General features: G+C 41.2%; 1 long non-coding RNA gene across 1 annotated transcript; it reads right to left on the bottom strand.

The window, feature by feature from the left end:
• Positions 1-710: 710 nt before the first annotated feature.
• On the bottom strand, positions 711-9,335 carry LOC309624861. The gene is made up of 2 exons (XR_014242175.1): positions 3,908-9,335; positions 711-1,844 (listed from the first exon to the last, which is right to left on the bottom strand). It is a non-coding gene; the product is annotated as an uncharacterized lncRNA (long non-coding RNA).
• Positions 9,336-17,996: the final 8,661 nt, after the last annotated feature.

The following is a 17,996-nucleotide window of genomic DNA, read 5'->3' as shown; positions in this document are numbered from 1 at the left end:
AGTAAATGCCTACATACTTGCCCCCGGCCCCAGCTGGTGATTGTTCTAATCTTTAGATCAGGACATCTTGACCAAGATAGCTTATGAAAGGGGCAGTGAGGGGCATGCGCCTCTGCCGGTTTCCCTGGCAACCGATGAGCCAACCTGATGTCAATTCCCTCTGTAACTGAAACCTCCCTCTTTACCCAGGAGTAAAGACTGCTGGTGAGGGGTCCCTCCAGGATCTTACTTCAGCCATGTAAGCTCCCCTATCCATTAAACCACTGATGTCTCTGTCGCTGACTCCGGGCTCTTGCTTCAGTCTTGAGGCTGGGCAAGTACAGGGCCTGCAGGCCTGCGGGGTGAGCCCACCGCTGCCCTTAGCATGCATGAGGTGCTGTTTGCACGGTGACGTGGTGTGGGCAGAGCAGTTCTGGCTGCAGGGACTGGCTGGACAGTGGGGCTTCGGTGTGGAAGGCACCAGAGGCTCTCAAGCCTCCAGAGTTTGGAGCAAATGGGGTGTGTGTGTGTGTGTGTGTATCCGACTGGTTTTATTTGCCTCTGTCTTTCTGGATCAGGTAGGTCATACCTGTTACTGAACACATAGGGAGGGGCTCCGCAGGAAGCCTCTGAGTTACTGCCTAGTTTTGGAAGATGAGAGCAATGTTTTATTTTGCATATCAGTTTTAAACATCTTTTTTTTTTTAATTTATTTTTATTTATTTATTTAGTTGGCTGCGTTGGGTCTTCGTTGCTGTGCGTGGGCTTTCTCTAGTTGTGGCGAGCGGGGGCTACTCTTCGTTGTGGTGCACAGGCTTCTCATTGCTGTGGCTTCTCTTGTTGCAGAGCACGGTCTCTAGAGAGCAGGCTTCAGTAGTTGTACATGGGCTTAGTTGCTCCTCGGCATGTGGGGTCTTCCTGGACCAGGGCTCGAACCTGTGTCCCCTGCATTGGCAGGCGTATTCTTAACCACTGCGCCACCAGGGAAGTCCTAAACATCTCTCTTTTGTATCCATCTTCTCATTTGCTTCTCACCACACCCTGTGAGGCAGGCAGGGAGGTACTTACCTCCATTTTCTCACAGAGAGGATTGCCTCCTGTGGAGATCATTTAATGAGAGACTGTCTTTCTCCTGCTGCTTCCTTTCACATTTCCCAGGACCTACTATTTCCATGGTCCTGACCAGGGACTACAGGAAGGATGAGACTGAGGCTGTCGGGTGAAGCTTCTAGGCTGGGAGGAAAGCCAAGCCACAGGGTGACATCCAGCAGAACGCCTGAAACCAGGTGTGGTGACTTATAATATCACTGCGATAAGGGTTCAGAAAGGGAGTGTCTAGGTCTTTTCCTTTTCCAAGAGTATTAAAATCAGTTTGTTGAGTGCCATGAAAATTCCTCTTGAGGCAATAGAAAAATTTCAGAGAAAGTAAACAGAAAAGTATACTGAAAATATAAACAGAAATTAGTGAGGAAGAAAAAGATACACTGGAGAGAAATGTCAAACTCCATATTTAGTTCTTTGAAAAAGAAAACTAATAAAATTGACAACTTTTTCTTTTTAATTTTTAATTTAATTTTATTTTATTTTTGGCTGAGTTGGGTCTTTGTTGCTGTGCACAGGTTTTCTCTAGTTGCAGCGAGCAGGGGCTACTCTTCATTGCAGTGCGTGGGCTTCTCATTGTGGTGGCTTCTCTTGTTGCAGAGCATGGGTTCTAGGGGTGCAGGCTCAGTAGTTATGGCGCACGGGCTTAGTTGCTCTGCATCATGTGGGATCTTCCCAGACCAGGGCTTGAACCCATGTCCCTTGCATTGGCAGGCGGATTCTTAACCACTGTGCCACCAGGGAAGCCCCAAAATTGACAACTTCTGACAAGATTTATCAGATCAAGAAAAAGAGAAGGCATAAATAAATAAATAATATTGGGAATGAGAAAAAGGGACATAACTGAAGAGACGGCAGAAACCTAAATAATAGATTATGAACAACTGTGTGGCAATAAATCTTAAAACTGCAGAAAAGGTATTATCTATGTATCTCTCTTAGAAAAACTGACTCAAGAAGAAATAGAAAAGTTAAATGTCTATAACTAATAAAGACAGGAATCACTAGCAAAGTGTCAGGTCTAGAATGACATTTTACCATTTGCAACAACATGGATGGACCTGGAGGGTATTATGCTAGGTGAAATGAGTCAGTCAGACAGAGAGAGATGAATACTGTATGCTATCACTTATATGTGGAATCTAAAATATAAACAAATGAACATAACAAAACAGATCCACAGACATAGAGAACAAACTAGTGGTAACCAGTAGGGAAAGGGAAGAGGGGTGGGGCAAGATAGGGGTAGGGGATTAAGAGGTACAAACTACTATGTATAAAATAAATAAGCAACAAGGATATATTGTACAGCATAGGGAATATAGCCAATATTTTATAATAACTTTAAATAGAGTATAATCTATAAAAATATTGAATAGCTATGTATACCTGAAACTAATATAATACTGTAAATCAACTATGTCTTAATTTTTAAAAAAAAAAGTAATAATATGACCAAGTTGGGCTTTCCAATGGACTGAATGTTTATGTCCCTTCCCACAAAATTCATATGTTGAAACCCTAATACCAGTGTGATGATCTAGGAGATGGGGCCTCTGGGAGTAACTAGGCCATGAGAGTGGAGCCCTCATGGATGGAATTAGTGCCCTTATAAGAGGAAGCCACAGTGCTAGCTAGTTCTCTTTTCTGCCCTGTGAGGATACAAGAAGTCAGCTGTCTGCAACCCGGAGGAGGGCCCTTACCAGAACTGGAACCATGCTGGCACCCTGATCTCAGACTTACAGTCTCCGGAACTGTGAGAAATAAATTTCTGTTGTTTGTCACCCACTTTACAGTATTTTGTCATAGCAGCCTGAGCTAAGACAAGTTTATCCTAGAAATGCAAGATTGGCTCAACATTTGGAAATAAATGTCATTCACCACATTAACAATTTAAAAGAGAAAAAGCATACGATCATCCTAATAGATGCAGCAAAAACTTTAAACAGAGAGTGTAAGCAAACATCTGATAAAAGGTGTCTAATACTTACAAGAAACATCCTACTCAATGGAAAAGCATTTCTTTTAAAATCAGGCATAAGATAAAGAGGATCACTATGATTTCTACTTCACATTATACAAGATCAACATCGTATATGCTAACTGCTCAATAATATAAGAAAAAATATCAGAAAAGAAGTTTTAAAAAAATGTGTAGGGGCAGAGTCAAGATGGCTTATTAGGAGGACATGGAATTCGCATCTCCTCACAACTAGGGCACCTACCAGGCACCAGTGGGGGACCACGGACACCTAAGGGGACGGGAGGAACCCCCAGTGACCAGATAGGATGTGGGGCATGGGGGGAGTGAAGAGGGAGGAGAAGTGGAGGTGAGACAGGACTGGCACCCTTGAGGGGAGGCTGGGGGAGGGGAAGGGATTGGGAGGGCAGAGGATCAAAAGGGAGTGTGGCCATGTTTCCCCTGCCCACTTGGGCCCCCAGGAGCCTGCTGATATCCAGGGCCTGATCCTCTGCCCACCGAGGCCCCCTCCAGCCACGCGGGTCCTGAGGGAGTGGGAGGGAGGGAAGGGGGAACAAAAGTAAAGGCCGGACCTCTGGGACCGGCACCCCTGAGGGGCAGCTGGGAGAGGGAAGGAATTCCTACACCCAGCAGGACCCACCCATGGTTAGGGGTCCAGGGGCGAAGGTGGAGACCCTGGGGGATATGACGGGGGAGGGGTGCAAAGGGCCGGAAGGGAATGCAGCCAGTGCTTTCCCCGTCCACTTAGGCACCACGGGCTCCCGGGCTTAATCCTCTGCCCTAGGAGCCTCCCTCCTGCTGCACAGAGCCCAAGCCCCACACACACACCCTCACTCAGGGCCCCACCGCCAAACTCCGGAACTCCACACTCCAGAGGCCTTCCTTTCCACATGCTGCCTCTCCCTTTCTGCGCAGGTCCTAAGCAGAGGCCCCGCCCCACATTCAAACGTCACCCCGCCACCCGCCTAGGTCCTGCCTCACCCTAAACCCCACCCCTGCCTAAGTTCCACCTCCGCTCCTGTAGCCACGGCCTTTTTTTTCTTTTCTTTTTTCCTCTTTTAGATTGGGGTTCTGTTTTACCTTGTTGATTCACTGTTGTTGATTCTTTTATATTTTTATGTTTCCTAATAAATGTTTTATTTTTCTAATTTTATTTTATTCTTTATACTTTGTTAGTGATCTCTCCTTTTGGCTTGTTGCCCCTCCCCCCCCTTTTTTTCTTTTTTTCTGCTGTGGTTTTATTTTACCTTGTTGCAGTTGTTTCAATTATAGTTTTATTTTTTCTAATATATTTTTTATCTTTCGAATTTTATTTTGTTTTTTATTCTTTGATATTGTACTGCTCCTTTTTTGTTCCTTTTTTTTTTTTTTTTTTTTTTTTTTTTACTGCACCATGAAGCTTGCGGGATCTTGGTTCCCAGCCTGGAGGTTGGGCCTGAGCTCCTGTGGTGGGAGCTCTGAGTCCAAACCACTGGACTAACAGAGAACCTCAGACCCCAGGGAATATCAATCTGAGTGAGGCCTCCCAGAGGTCCTCATCTCAGCACCAAGACCCAGCTCTATCTAACTGCCTGCAAACTCCAGTGCTGGACGTCTCAGGACAAACAACCAGTAAGACAGGAATACAGCACCACCCATCAAAAAAAAAAAAAAAACAAAACGAAATGACAAAAAAGTATGTTACAGACGAAGGAGCAAGGTAAAAACCTACAAGACCAAATAAATGAAGATGAAATAGGCAACCTACCTGAAAAATAATTTAGAGTAATGATAGTAAAGATGATCCAAAATCTCGGAAACAGAATGGAGAAAATACAAGAAACATTTAACAAGGATCTAGAAGAACTAAAGAGCAAACAAACAATGATGAACAACACAATAAATGAGATTAAAAATACTCTAGAAGGAATCAATAACAGAATAACTGAGGCAGAAGAACGGATAAGTGAGCTGGAAGATAAAATGGTGGAAATAACTGCCAGGGATCAGTTTAAAGAAAGAAGAATGAAAAGAATTGAGGACAGTCTCAGAGACCTCTGGGACAACATTAAACGCAACAACATTCAAATTATAGGGGTCCCAGAAGAAGAAGAGAAAAAAAAAAGGGTCTGAAAAAATATTTGAAGAGATTATAGTCAAAAACTTCCCTAACATGGGAAAGGAAATAGTTGATCAAGTCCAGGAAGCACAGAGAGTACCATACAGGATAAACCCAAAGACAAACACACCGAGATACATATTAATCAAACTATCAAAAATTAAATACAAAGAAGAAATATTAAAAGCAGTAAGGGAAAAGCAACACATAACATACAAGGGAATCCCCATAAGGTTAACAGCTGATTTTTCAGCAGAAATTCTGCAAGCCAGAAGGGAGTGGCATGACATATTTAAAGTGATGAAAGGGAAGAACCTACAACCAAGATTACTCTACCCAGCAAGGATCTCATTCAGATTCGATGGAGAAATTAAAACCTTTACAGATAAGCAAAAGTTAAGAGAATTCAGCACCACCAAACCAGTTTTACAACAAATGCTAAAGGAACTTCTCTAGGCAGGAAACACAAGAGAAGGAAAAGACCTACTAAAACAAACCCAAAACAATTAAGAAAATGGTAATAGGAACATACATATTGATAATTACCTTAAATGTAAATGGATTAAATACTCCAACCAAAAGACACAGGCTCACTGAATGGATACAAAAACAAGACCCATATATATGCTGTCTACAAGAGACCCACTTCAGACCTAGGGACACACACAGACTGAAAGTGAGGGGATGGAAAAAGATATTCCATGCAAATGGAAATCAAAAGAAAGCTGGAGTAGCAATTTTCATATCAGACAAAATAGACTTTAAAGACTATTACAAGAGGCAAAGAAGGACATTATATAATGATCAAGGGATTAATCAAAGAAGATGATATAACAATTGTAAATATTTATGCACCCAACATAGGAGCACCTCAATACATAAGGCAAATGCTAACAGCCATAAAAGAGGAAATCGACAGTAACACAATCATAGTAGGGGACTTTAACACCCCACTTTCACCAATGGACAGATCATCCAAAATGAAAATAAATGAGGAAACACAAGCTTTAACTAACACATTAAACAAGATGGACTTAATTGATATTGATAGGACATTCCATCCAAAAACAACAGCATACACTTTCTTCTCAAGTGCTCATGGAACATTCTCCAGGATAGACCATACCTTGGCTCACAAATCAAGCCTTGGTAAATTTAAGAAAATTGAAATCATATCAATATCTTTTCTGACCACAATGCTATGAGACTAGATATCAGTTACAGGAAAAAAACTGTAAAAAATACAAACACATGGAGGCTAAACAATACGCTACTAAATAACCAAAAGATCACTGAAGAAATCAAAGAGGAAATCAAAAAAATACCTAGAAACAAATGACAATGAAAACACGACAACCCAAAACCTATGGGATGCAGCAAAAGCAGTTCTAAGAGGGAAGTTTATAGCAATACAATCCTACCTCAAGAAACAAGAAACATCTTAAATAAACAACCTAACCTTACACCTAAAGCAATTAGAGAAAGAAGAACAAAAAACCCCAAAGTTAGCAGAAGGAAAGAAATCACAAAGATCAGATCAGAAATAAATGAAAAAGAAATGAAGGAAACAATAGCAAAGATCATTAAACTAAAAGCTGATTCTTTGAGAAGATAAACAAAATTGATAAACCATTAGCCAGATTCATCAAGAAAAAAGGGAGAAGACTTAAATCAACAGAATTAGACATGAAAAAGGAGAAGTAACAACTGACACTGCAGAAATACAAAGGATCATGAGAGATTGCTACAAGCAACTCTATGCCAATAAAATGGACAACGTGGAAGAAATGGACAAATTCTTAGAAAAGCACAACCTTCCAAGACTGAACCAGGAAGAAATAGAAAATATAAACAGACAAATTACAAGCACTGAAATTGAAACTGTGATTAAAAAACCTTCCAACAAACAAAAGCCCAGGAACAGATGGCTTCACAGGCAAATTCTATCAAACATTTAGAGAAGAGCAAACACCTATCTTTCTCAAACTCTTACAAAATATAGCAGAGGGAGGAACACTTCCAAACTCATTCTATGAGGCCACCATCACCCTGATACCAAAACCAGACAAAGATGTCCCCAAAAAAGAAAACTGCAGGCCAATACCTCTGATGAGCATAGATGCAAAAACCCTCAAGAAAATACTAGCAAACAGAATCCAACAACATATTAAAATGATCATACACCATGATCAAGTGGGGTTTATCCCAGGGATGCAAGGATTCTTCAATACACACAAGTCAATCAATGTGATACACCATGTTAACAAATTGAAGGATAAAAACCATATGATCATCTCAATAGATGCAGAAGAAGCTTTCAACAAAATTCAACACCATTTATGATAAAAACTCTCCAGAAAGTAGGCATAGAGAGAACATACTTCAACATATGAAAGGCCATATGTGACAAACCCACAGCCAACATATTCTCAATGGTGAAAAGCTGAAAGCATTTCCTCTAAGATCAGGAACAAGACAAGGATGTCCACTCTCACCACTATTACTCAACATAGTTTTGGAAGTCCTAGCCACGGCAATCAGAGAAGAAAAAGAAATAAAAGGAATCCAAATGGGAAAAGAAGAAGTAAAACTGTCACTTTTTGCAGATGACACGATACTATACATAGAGAATCCTAAGATGCTACCAGAAAACTACTAGATCTAATCAATGAATTTGGTAGAGTAGCAGGTTACAAAATTAATGCACAGAAATCTCTTGCATTCCTATACACTAATGATGAAAAATCTGAAAGAGAAATTAAGGAAACACTCCCATTTACCATTGCAACAAAAAGAATAAAATACCTAGGAATAAACCTACCTAAGGAGACAAAAGACCTGTATGCAGAAAACTATAAGACACTGATGAAAGAAATTAAAGATGATACAAACAGATGGAGAGATATACTATGTTCTTGGATTGGAAGAATCAATATTGTGAAAATGACTATACTACCCAAAGCAGTCTACAGATTCAGTGCAATCCCTATCAAACTACCAATGGCATTTTTCACAGAACTAGAACAAAAAATTGCACAATTTGTATGGAAACACAAAAGACCCCAAATAGCCAAAACAATCTGGAGAAAGAAAAACGGAGCTGGAGGAATCAGGCTCCTGGACTTCAGACTATACTAAAACTACAGTAATCAAGACAGTATGGTAGTGGCACAAAAACAGAAATATAGATCAATGGAACAGGATAGAAAGTCCAGAGATAAACCCATGCACATATGGTCACCGTATCTTTGATAAAGGAGGCAAGAGTATATAGTGAAGAAAAGACAGCCTCTTCAATAAGTGGTGCTGGGAAAACTGGACAGCTACATGTAAAAGAATGAAATTAGAACACTTCCAGGAATTCCCTGGGGGCACAGTGGTTAGGAATCTGCCTGCCAATGCAGGGGACACAGGTTCGAGCTCTGGTCCAGGAAGATCCCACATGCCGTGGAGCAACTAAGCCTGTGTACCACAACTACTGAGTCTGTGCTCTAGAGCCCACGAGCCACAACTACTGAACCTGCGTGCTGCAACTACTGAAGTCCGTGCACCTAGAGCCCATGCTCCACAACAAGAGAAGCCACCGCAGTGAGAAGCCCACGCACTGCAATGAAGAGTAGCCCCCGTTCTCCGCAACTAGAGAAAGCCTGCCCACTAAAACGAAGACCCAATGCACCCAAAAATAAATAAATAAATAAGATTTAATAAACAAATAAATCCCGTTTAAAAAAAACAAAAAAGAACACTTCCTAACACCATACACAAAAATAAACTCAAAATGGATTAAAGACCTAAATGTAAGGCCAGACACTATAAAACTCTTAGAGGAAAACATAGGCAGAGCACTCTATGACATAAATCACAGCAAGATCCTTTTTGACCCACCTCCTAGAGAAATGGAAATAAAAACAAAAATAAACAAATGGGACCTGATGAAACTTAAAATCTTTTGCACAGCAAAGGAAACCATAAACAAGATGAAACGACAACCCTCAGAATGGGAGAAAATACTTGCAAATGAAGCAACTGACAAAGGATTAATCTCCAAAATTTACAAGCAGCTCATGCAGCTCAATATCAAAAAAACAAACAACCCAATCCAAAAATGGGCAGAAGACCTAAGTAGACATTTCTCCAAAGAATATATACAGATTGCCAACAAAAACATGAAAAGATGCTCAACTAATCATTAGAGAAATGTAAATCAAAACTACAATGAGGTATCACCTCACACCAGTCAGAATGGCCATCATCAAAAAAATCTACAAACAATAAATGCTGGAGAGGGTGTGGAGAAAAGGGAACCCTCTTGCACTGTTGGTGGGAATGTAAATTGATACAGCCACTATGGAGAACAGTATGGAGGTTCCTTAAAAAACTGAAAATAGAACTATCCTCCTACTGGGCATATACCCTGAGAAAACCATAATTCAAAAAGAGTCATGTACCACAATGTTCATTGCAGCACTATTTACAATAGCCAGGACATGGAAGCAACCTAAATGTGCATTGACAGATGAATGGATAAAGAAGATGTGGCACATATACACAATGGAATATTACTCAGCCAGAAAAAGAAATGAAATTTATTTATAGTGAGGTGGATGGACCTAGAGTCTGTCATACAGAGTGAAGTAAGTCAGAAAAAGAAAAACAAATACCGTATGCTAACACATATATATGGAATCTAAAAAAAATGGTTCTGAAGAACCTAGGGGCAGGACATGAATAAAGACACAGACGTAGAGAATGGACTTGAGGACAAGGGGAGGGGGAAGGGTAAGCTGGGACGAAGTGAGAGAGTAGCATTGACATATATACACTACCAAATGTAAAATAGATAGCTAGTGGGAAGCAGCTGCATGGCACAGGGAGATCAGCTTGGTGCTTTGCGACCATCTAGTGGGGTGGGATAAGGAGGGTGGAAGGGAGATGCAAGAGGGAGGGGATATGGGGATATACGTATGCCTATAGCTGATTCACTTTGTTATACAGCAGAAACACAATACTGTAAAGCAGTTATACTCCAATAAAGATGTTTAAAAAAAATGTGTAGAGGGAATTCCCTGACAATCCAGTGAATTACAGTGGATCAGGACTCTGAGCTCTCACTGCCAAGGGCCCGGGTTCAATCCCTGGTGGGGGAACTAAGATTTCACATGCTGCATGGTGTGGCCAAAAAAAAAAAAAAAAAAAGTTAAAAAAAAACTGTGTAGGTAGAAAATTCAAAATAATATACACACAATTATTAGAGTTAATCAGAGAGTCAAGTGAGGTTGCCAGATGTAAGATCCTATAGAAGAGTCAATTGCATTTCTATAAAACGGGAATGCACAATTAGGAAATGCAATTTTAAAAATTAACAAAAGATACATCTTTAGTAGAAAAATGTAACACTTAATTGAAAAATAATAAAGAAGACCTAAACATATGGAGAGACAAATCATGTCCATGAGTAAGATGAAAATTCAGTTCTCCCTCAATAATTTACGGATTAAAATCAGATCCAGTAGGGATTTTCATGGAAATCAACAAGGCAATTGTAAACATTTTTGGAAGGACAAAGGATAGCCAAGTTAGTTCTGGAAAGAAAACCAAAGAGGGGGATTAAGCCTACCAGTTTCAAGTATCGCTATAAACCCACAGGAATTAGGATATGTGATGTTAGCTCAGGGATAGATAATTTAGACCCATGGAATAGAATAGAGAGCCCAGAATGTTTATGGCATTGATTGTGGTAACAGTTTCATGGGTCTGTACTTAACTCCAAACTCATCCAGTTGTACACATTAAATATATACAGCTTTTTGTATGTCAATCATACCTCAATAGAGTGATGTGAAAAAAGAAAATAGTGTAGAAACATTCCCATGCATGTGAGGAAAGCTGATGTATGTCAGAGTTGTCACTGCAGATCAGTGGGGAAAAAGACATCAATCAATAAATAGTGCTGGTGCATGGTACTAGTGATTTTTTCAATAGACATTCAGTGACAACACCAAAAAAAAAAAAAAAAAAAAATGGTGCTGGTGCCGTGGGACAACTAAGCCCAGGCGCCGCAACTATTCGGCCCATGTGCTCTGGAGCTCGTGCACCACAACTCGAGAGCCCGCACAGCTAGAGAGCCTGCGTGCCGCAACTAAGACCTAAAGCAGCCAAATAAATAAATATTTAAAAAAATAAAAACCATTACTCTGATATGAAAATAACCTTTAAAAAAACAAATCAATAGTGCTGGGCGATTGTCATCATTTTGGGGGGGGAAATAAAAATGATCCACACTTCACACTCTATACAAAAATTCAGCTCCTGGTGAATCAAGGACTTAAATATTAAAGACATAACTTTAAAAAATATAGAATTGCTTTAATAACTTGAGATAATGAATTATTTATTAAATAAAACACCAAAAAAGCACAAATCACAATAAAAATTTTTTAAAGAGATCAATCTGACATTAAAATTTAGACCAGCTCACAAGGAGACACTATAAGAAAAATGGACAGGGGGCTTCCCTGGTGGCAAAGTGGTTAAGAATCCTCCTGCTACTGCAGGGGACACGGGTTCAAGCCCTGCTCCGGGAAGATCCTACCTGCCGGGGAGCAACTAAGCCCGTGCGCCACAACTACTGAGCCTGTGCTCTAGAGCCCGCAAGCCACAACTACTGAGCCCACGTGGCATAAACTACTGAAGCCCACCCACCTAGAGCCCGTGCTCCACAACAAGAGAAGCCACCGCAAGGACAAGCTCGCACACCGCAGCGAAAAGTAGGCCTCACTCGCTGCGACTACACGAAGCCTGCGCTCAGAAACGCAGACCCAACGCAGCCAAAAATATATAAATTAATAAAAAAAGAACACCACTATAAAACAATTTCATGATTACCAGATGGACAAAACTTAAAGTCTGAGCATACCAAGGGCCAGTAAGGCTGAGAGGCAATGAGAATATACACAGGCCATTTGTTGGAAGTGTAAATGGGTACACTCACTGTGGGGAAAAATTATTACACGTGCCTCCCCTAAGAACCTGCAACTCCGTTCCACACTCAAGGGACTCACCGGGAATAACATTATTATTATTTTTAAAGTGCTCTTTACTCTTTTAAGGATTCACTTTTTTGAACTTATTTTTGACTGCGTGGAGCCTCCATCATGACACGCAGGATCTTCGCTGAAGAGTGCGGGATCTTTCGTTGTTGCAGACGGCATATGGGATTGTATGTCCGTGACCAGCGATCAAACCTGTTTCCCTTGCATTGCAAGGCAGATTTCACTAGACCACCAGTGAACTCTCAGATGTAACATTCTTCTAATAATCAAAACGTGGAAGAAGCAAAACAAACTAACCAACTCTAAACCCATAAAGGAAAACCGAAATTTATAGACTGTGTGTTGTTAATACATTATAATTCCACAGAGCTGAGCTGTACAGTATTATCATTGGCCACAAATACCTCTTGCGCTCTTAAAAAGGTGACTGGTCTTAATTGAAATGTACTGAGCATAACACACGCATCACATTTCAGAGACTTTGTAAAACAAAGAAAAATGAAACAGTCTCCCAATCTTCCAGAACCAAAACCTATTCCGTTGTTCTTTTACTTTATTCCACGTCTAAAAAAACGAAAACTTCGTCTACGACTACTTCACACCGTTTAACAAAAAAAAAAAAAAAGAAAGAAAGAAACACAATACCCGTACCCGCTTAATTGCTGTGATCTTCTTCCAGCGGTAATACAAAATCCACTGAAGCACCATTTTAGTTTGAACTCATGCCGGAACACTCACAGTCGCAGCAAATATAAAACACATAAAAGCGCTGTAAAACTCTAGTTATTAAGCTGCAACCGAAACTACATTGGTTGTTTGATAATAGTGTCATCGTGAAACGTTATTGACACGGAAAAAACCGCACACAAAACGGGAAAGCAAAAGAAAGAAACACCGAAAACCTTAAGCAAACTCTCCCCTCTTTCTTTTCTCTCCCTCCATAAATCTGACTTTGTACCAGGCTTCAGTAGCCTTGCCGAAGCAAGGCCTCAAAAAATTGGTTTAAAACTCAGAGTTGTTCCTCTCCACGGAAATCTTTAGTAAAAGGCGAAAGATTTATACGATCTGAAGAGAAACCAGAGTATGATAAACGTTTTTGTAACTCACACCTGGGGTAAGAGAAACTCCTAGAACACTGATAGTGGCTAGTTAACACCAAGATCCAGTGCCTGAACAAAAATTTCTAGACTAGTCTGTAAATAAAGGTTCTAATCTTAGAAAATATAACTAGAAGATAATTCAAAATTTTGCCATTTAAAACTTGTACTATGTGCAGTGCACTGTGGGTATGCAAATAAGGCAAGCCCGCGTCCTTTCCATTCGAGAAAGATCTTAGTATTCACACAGTGCCCCAGCATCACCACTAGGGGGCGAAGCGGATGATTGGCAGGCTGGCATCCACACGCCGGACTGATCAAAGACCCACGTTTTAGGTTTTGTACATTTGAGTTTGATTTCTGTTAAAGACTTTGCTGTTAAATTGGAAAAGAAAAAAATAGCAAGTAAGTAATCGGCACAAAATTCAGGACCGTGGTTTCTTCCTTTGGTGGAGTGAGGGCATTCGGGAGTTTTAAAATTTGACAATTTCCTTTTTCTTAAAATGAGTGGTGGGCGCACAGGTGTTTTGTCTGTTTTGCACCGTGCACGTCCGGGATGTACACTCTAGAATATCATGCCGCTTGTGAAAAATTCGTAGCAGTGTCTTCTTTAAAATTGCAGCTTGCGGAATTCCCTGGTGGTCCAGTGGTTAGGACTCCGCGCTTTCACTGCCTGGGCCCGGGTTCCATCCCTGCTGGGGGAACTAAGATCCCTTAAGCTGGGCGGCAAAAAAAAAAAAAAAAGGAGATTGCACCCTCCGCTCGGTTTCAGGTTTCCTGCCTCCTCATCTGATGCTACTTGTGGCGATGAAATCTTGTATTTCACTTTCAGACCTCGAGTCTCATCCTGTGTTTTTAAAATGAGCTGTACTCTCCTCAGCGGTGCTCAGATGCTGGGTCGCCCGGCCTACACAGACTCCTTAACTATTGTAGTAACTGAACCATCTTGGGAAAGGAAACTGAAGCTCCTTTTGTTTTTTTCTGGCAGCTTGTGTCAATGTTCCATTTCCCAACTTTGACACCTTCTCTGAGCTGTCATGTTTGTTTGCATTTCTTTTTGCTGGTTCTTTTGCTAACAAGTCGATCACATTTGACATATATTTGACTTGAATTTGTCTAATACATTTTAAAAACAGCTTTTTGGGGGATATAATCCACTTACCATAAAGTTCACCAATTTAACGTGTACAATTCAATGGTTTTTAGCATATTCACAGACTTGTGCGATCATCACAATCTAGTGGGTTTTTGTTTGTTTGTTTGTTTAGTTTTTTTTGGCCTTCCCCGCGGGCATGTGGGATCTTAGTTCCCCCAACAGGGATAGAACCTGCCCCTCCTGCAGTGGAAGCGCAGTCTTAACCACTGGACCAGCCAGGAAGTCCCCACAGTGTAGTTTTAGAACATCTTTATCAACCCAAAAAGAAACTGTACCCATTAGCAGTTATTCCCCATCTCCCCCATCCCCCAACCTCTACCAAACACTAACCTACTTTCTGTCTGCACCTACTCTGGACATTTCATATAAATGGAAGCATAAAACCTGTGGCTTTTTGTGACTGGCTTCTTTCACTTAGCATAATGTTTGTGAGATTCATTTACACCTACGTTTGTTTTGATACTCTTTTGCATTCTTGCTGTATTTCACAGAGTAATGGGGAGTTAAAGACCCATGGAGATGCAGAGTTCCAGCCCTATGATAGCTATTTACCTCACAGGGTTTGGCCTGGGGCTAAGGCACTGAGGGGACAGGAAAGGAGCAACTCTCTGAAGAGTGTTTCCCTGCTCCGAGATTGTAGGGGACCTTTGGTCTCCTTCATTCTAGAAGGTCCTGGGCAGCTTTCACTGGTTAGACGACCACACGGAAGGTTAACTTTTTTTTTTTTTAAGTAAAGGGCTACTTTTCACAGTGGGTATTCAATTAATAGGACTCATTACTTTTATTTATTTATTAATTAAATTTTTATTTATTCTTGGCTGCATTGGGTCTTCATTGCTGCGCGCTGGCTTTCTCTAGTTGCGACGAGTTGGGGCTACTCTTTGTTGTGGTGCATGGGCTTCTCATTGCAGTGGCTTCTCGTTGCGGAGCACGGGCTCTGGGCACACGGGCTTCAGTAGTCGTGGCACGTGGGCTCAGTAGTTGTGGCTCGCGGGCTCTAGAGCACAGGCTCAGCAGTTGTGGTGCACGGGCTTAGTTGCTCTGCGGCATGTGGGATCTTTGCGGACCAGGGCTCGAACCCGTGTCCCCTGCATTGGCAGGCAGATTCTTAACCACTGCACCACCAGGGAAGTCCCTAGCCTTGCCTGTTCTTGTGGATTGTTCTCTGGTTCCCATTTGTTGTGGCTGGATGCCAGAGGCCACAGCTACAAGTGGCAGGTCTGAGAGTTGGAACGACACCTAACCCTTTCAGATTCTGCAGTGGAGAAGCGCGCTCCTGTGGAAGGTGAACTGAACCTCTAGGTCTCAGCTCTTGTCCTTTGCTCATTTCTGCTGCAACGTCTGTTTGCCACAAGGAGGTGCTGCTTCCCTTTTAGTGTTCAATTCCTGCCACAAGGCCCACCTCTTAAGGTCAGGGATTCCAACGTTTTGCTCTCAGACCTCAGTGAAAGAATTTTGAAACTATGTTTCTCTTGCACATTTTAAAGATCATATGTACAGTTTTCGTAAGATAACTTACAACATATGTTTAAATAGATGCAAAAGATGAATATTGTGCATTGTAAATATTGATACTCTAAATTGTTACATCACTTAATTTTTTTTTTTTTACATCTTTATTGGAGCATAATTGCTTTACAATGTTGTGTTAGTTTCTGCTGTATAACAAAGTGAATCAGCTATACATATACATATACCCCCATATCTCCTCCCTCTTGCGTCTCCCTCCCACCCTCCCCATCCCACCCCTCTAGGTGGTCACAAAGCACCAAGCTGATCTCCCTGCGCTATGCGGCTGCTTCCCACTAGCTGTCTGTTTTACATTTGGCAGTGTATACATGTCCATGCCACTCTCTCACTTCATCCCAGCTTAACCTTCCCCCCTCCCTGTGTCCTCAAGTCCATTCTCTACATCTGCGTCTTTATTCCTGTTCTGCCCCTGTTACATCACTTTAAATTGTAACCAGTGGAAGGTAAATATCCAAGAAATTTGATACCTACCGTCTGTAATTTTTTAAAAATAAATTTATTTATTTATTTATTGGCTGCGTTGGGTCTTCATTGCTGCGCGAGGGCTTTCTCTAGTTACAGCAAGCGGGGGCTACTCTTCGTTGTGGTGCGTGGGCTTCTCATTGCGGTGGTTTCTCTTGTTTCGGAGCACAGGCGCTAAGCACGTGGGCTTCAGTAGTTGTGGCGCGTGGGCTCTAGAGCGCAAGCTCAGTAGTTGTGGCACACAGGCTTAGTTGCTCCGCGGCATGTGGGATCTTCCCAGACCAGGGTTTGAACCTGTGTCCCCTGCATTGGCAGGCGGATTCTTAACCACTGCACCACCAGTGAAGTACCTGTAATTTTTTTTTTAAAGATTTTGCATAATTCCTTTTGATTCTTGAACTTTTTTTCCCGCTTCCATTTCCCCAAGAATTTAATACAATTATATTTTTATACCTGAAAGTATTTTATTGATCACCCAATCATATTCTTCTATGACAAAATAAGTACATTAATTGAATTTTAAAACTTTTTTCACATCCTTTAAACTTAAAATTTTTTAAAAATATTTATTTATTATTTAGGCTGCTCTGGGTCTTAGTTGCGGCACATGAGATCTTCGTTGTGGCATGTTTAGTTGCGGCATGTGGACTCTTAGTTGTGGCATGCAGACTCTTAATTGTGGCGTGCATGCGGGATCCAGTCCCCCACCCAGTGATCGAACCCGGGCCCCCTGCTTCGGGAGTGTGGATTCTTACCCACTGGACCATCAGGGAAGTCCCTGAACTTAAAATTTTATGCACTAATGTTTTTCTTCTGGATTGACTTATTATAGTTATTAGTACATGCTTGATCAATACAACATAAATATATTAAAACTTTTGATAATTATTAAACATAAAAGTGTCGGGACTTCCCTGGTGGTCCAGTGGGTAAGACTCTGCACTCTCAGTGCAGGGGGCCCAGGTTCAATCCCTTGTCGGAGAACTAGATCCCACATGCATGCCACAACTAAAGATCCCGCACGCTGCAATGAAGTTCCAACATGCTGCAACTAAGACCCAGAGCAGCCAAAAAAAATAAATATTTAAATAAATAAATAAAAATAAATAAAATAAAGTTTCCAAGAGATACTTTCCACCTCTTACATTGGCAGAGAACAACAACAACAACAAAAAATTTTTTTTAAAAAGTCATTTTGTTGGAACAGCATTTCTTAATTAGATGGATGCGTAGTATTGGGTTGGCCAAAGAGTTAGTTCCGGTTTTAATATCTTACGGAAAAACCCGAATGAACTTTTTGGCCAACCCAATACTTATTGCTAGAGAAGACAGAGTTCAGTTCCAAGGCTTTCTCCCCCCCCCACCCCATTTTTATAGCTGTAACCTGAGAAAGCTTTTCCCCATAAATCAGTAGATGGAAGGAGTTTCAACAGTGTCACTACTGTGACCAAACAGAGCTTGGGTCTGCTTGCCCATGTGTCCAGTAAAGCCATTCCCCTGACACTGAGTTCTGGTGAAGGAAAGTGCAGCCTTCATTGCA

This window comes from Balaenoptera borealis (assembly GCF_965194805.1).
Source record: "Balaenoptera borealis genome assembly, chromosome: 3".
Taxonomy (NCBI): Eukaryota; Metazoa; Chordata; class Mammalia; order Artiodactyla; family Balaenopteridae; genus Balaenoptera; species Balaenoptera borealis.
The sequence above is the reverse complement of the archived record's forward strand: the minus strand, read 5'-3'. Positions and strand labels throughout refer to the sequence as shown.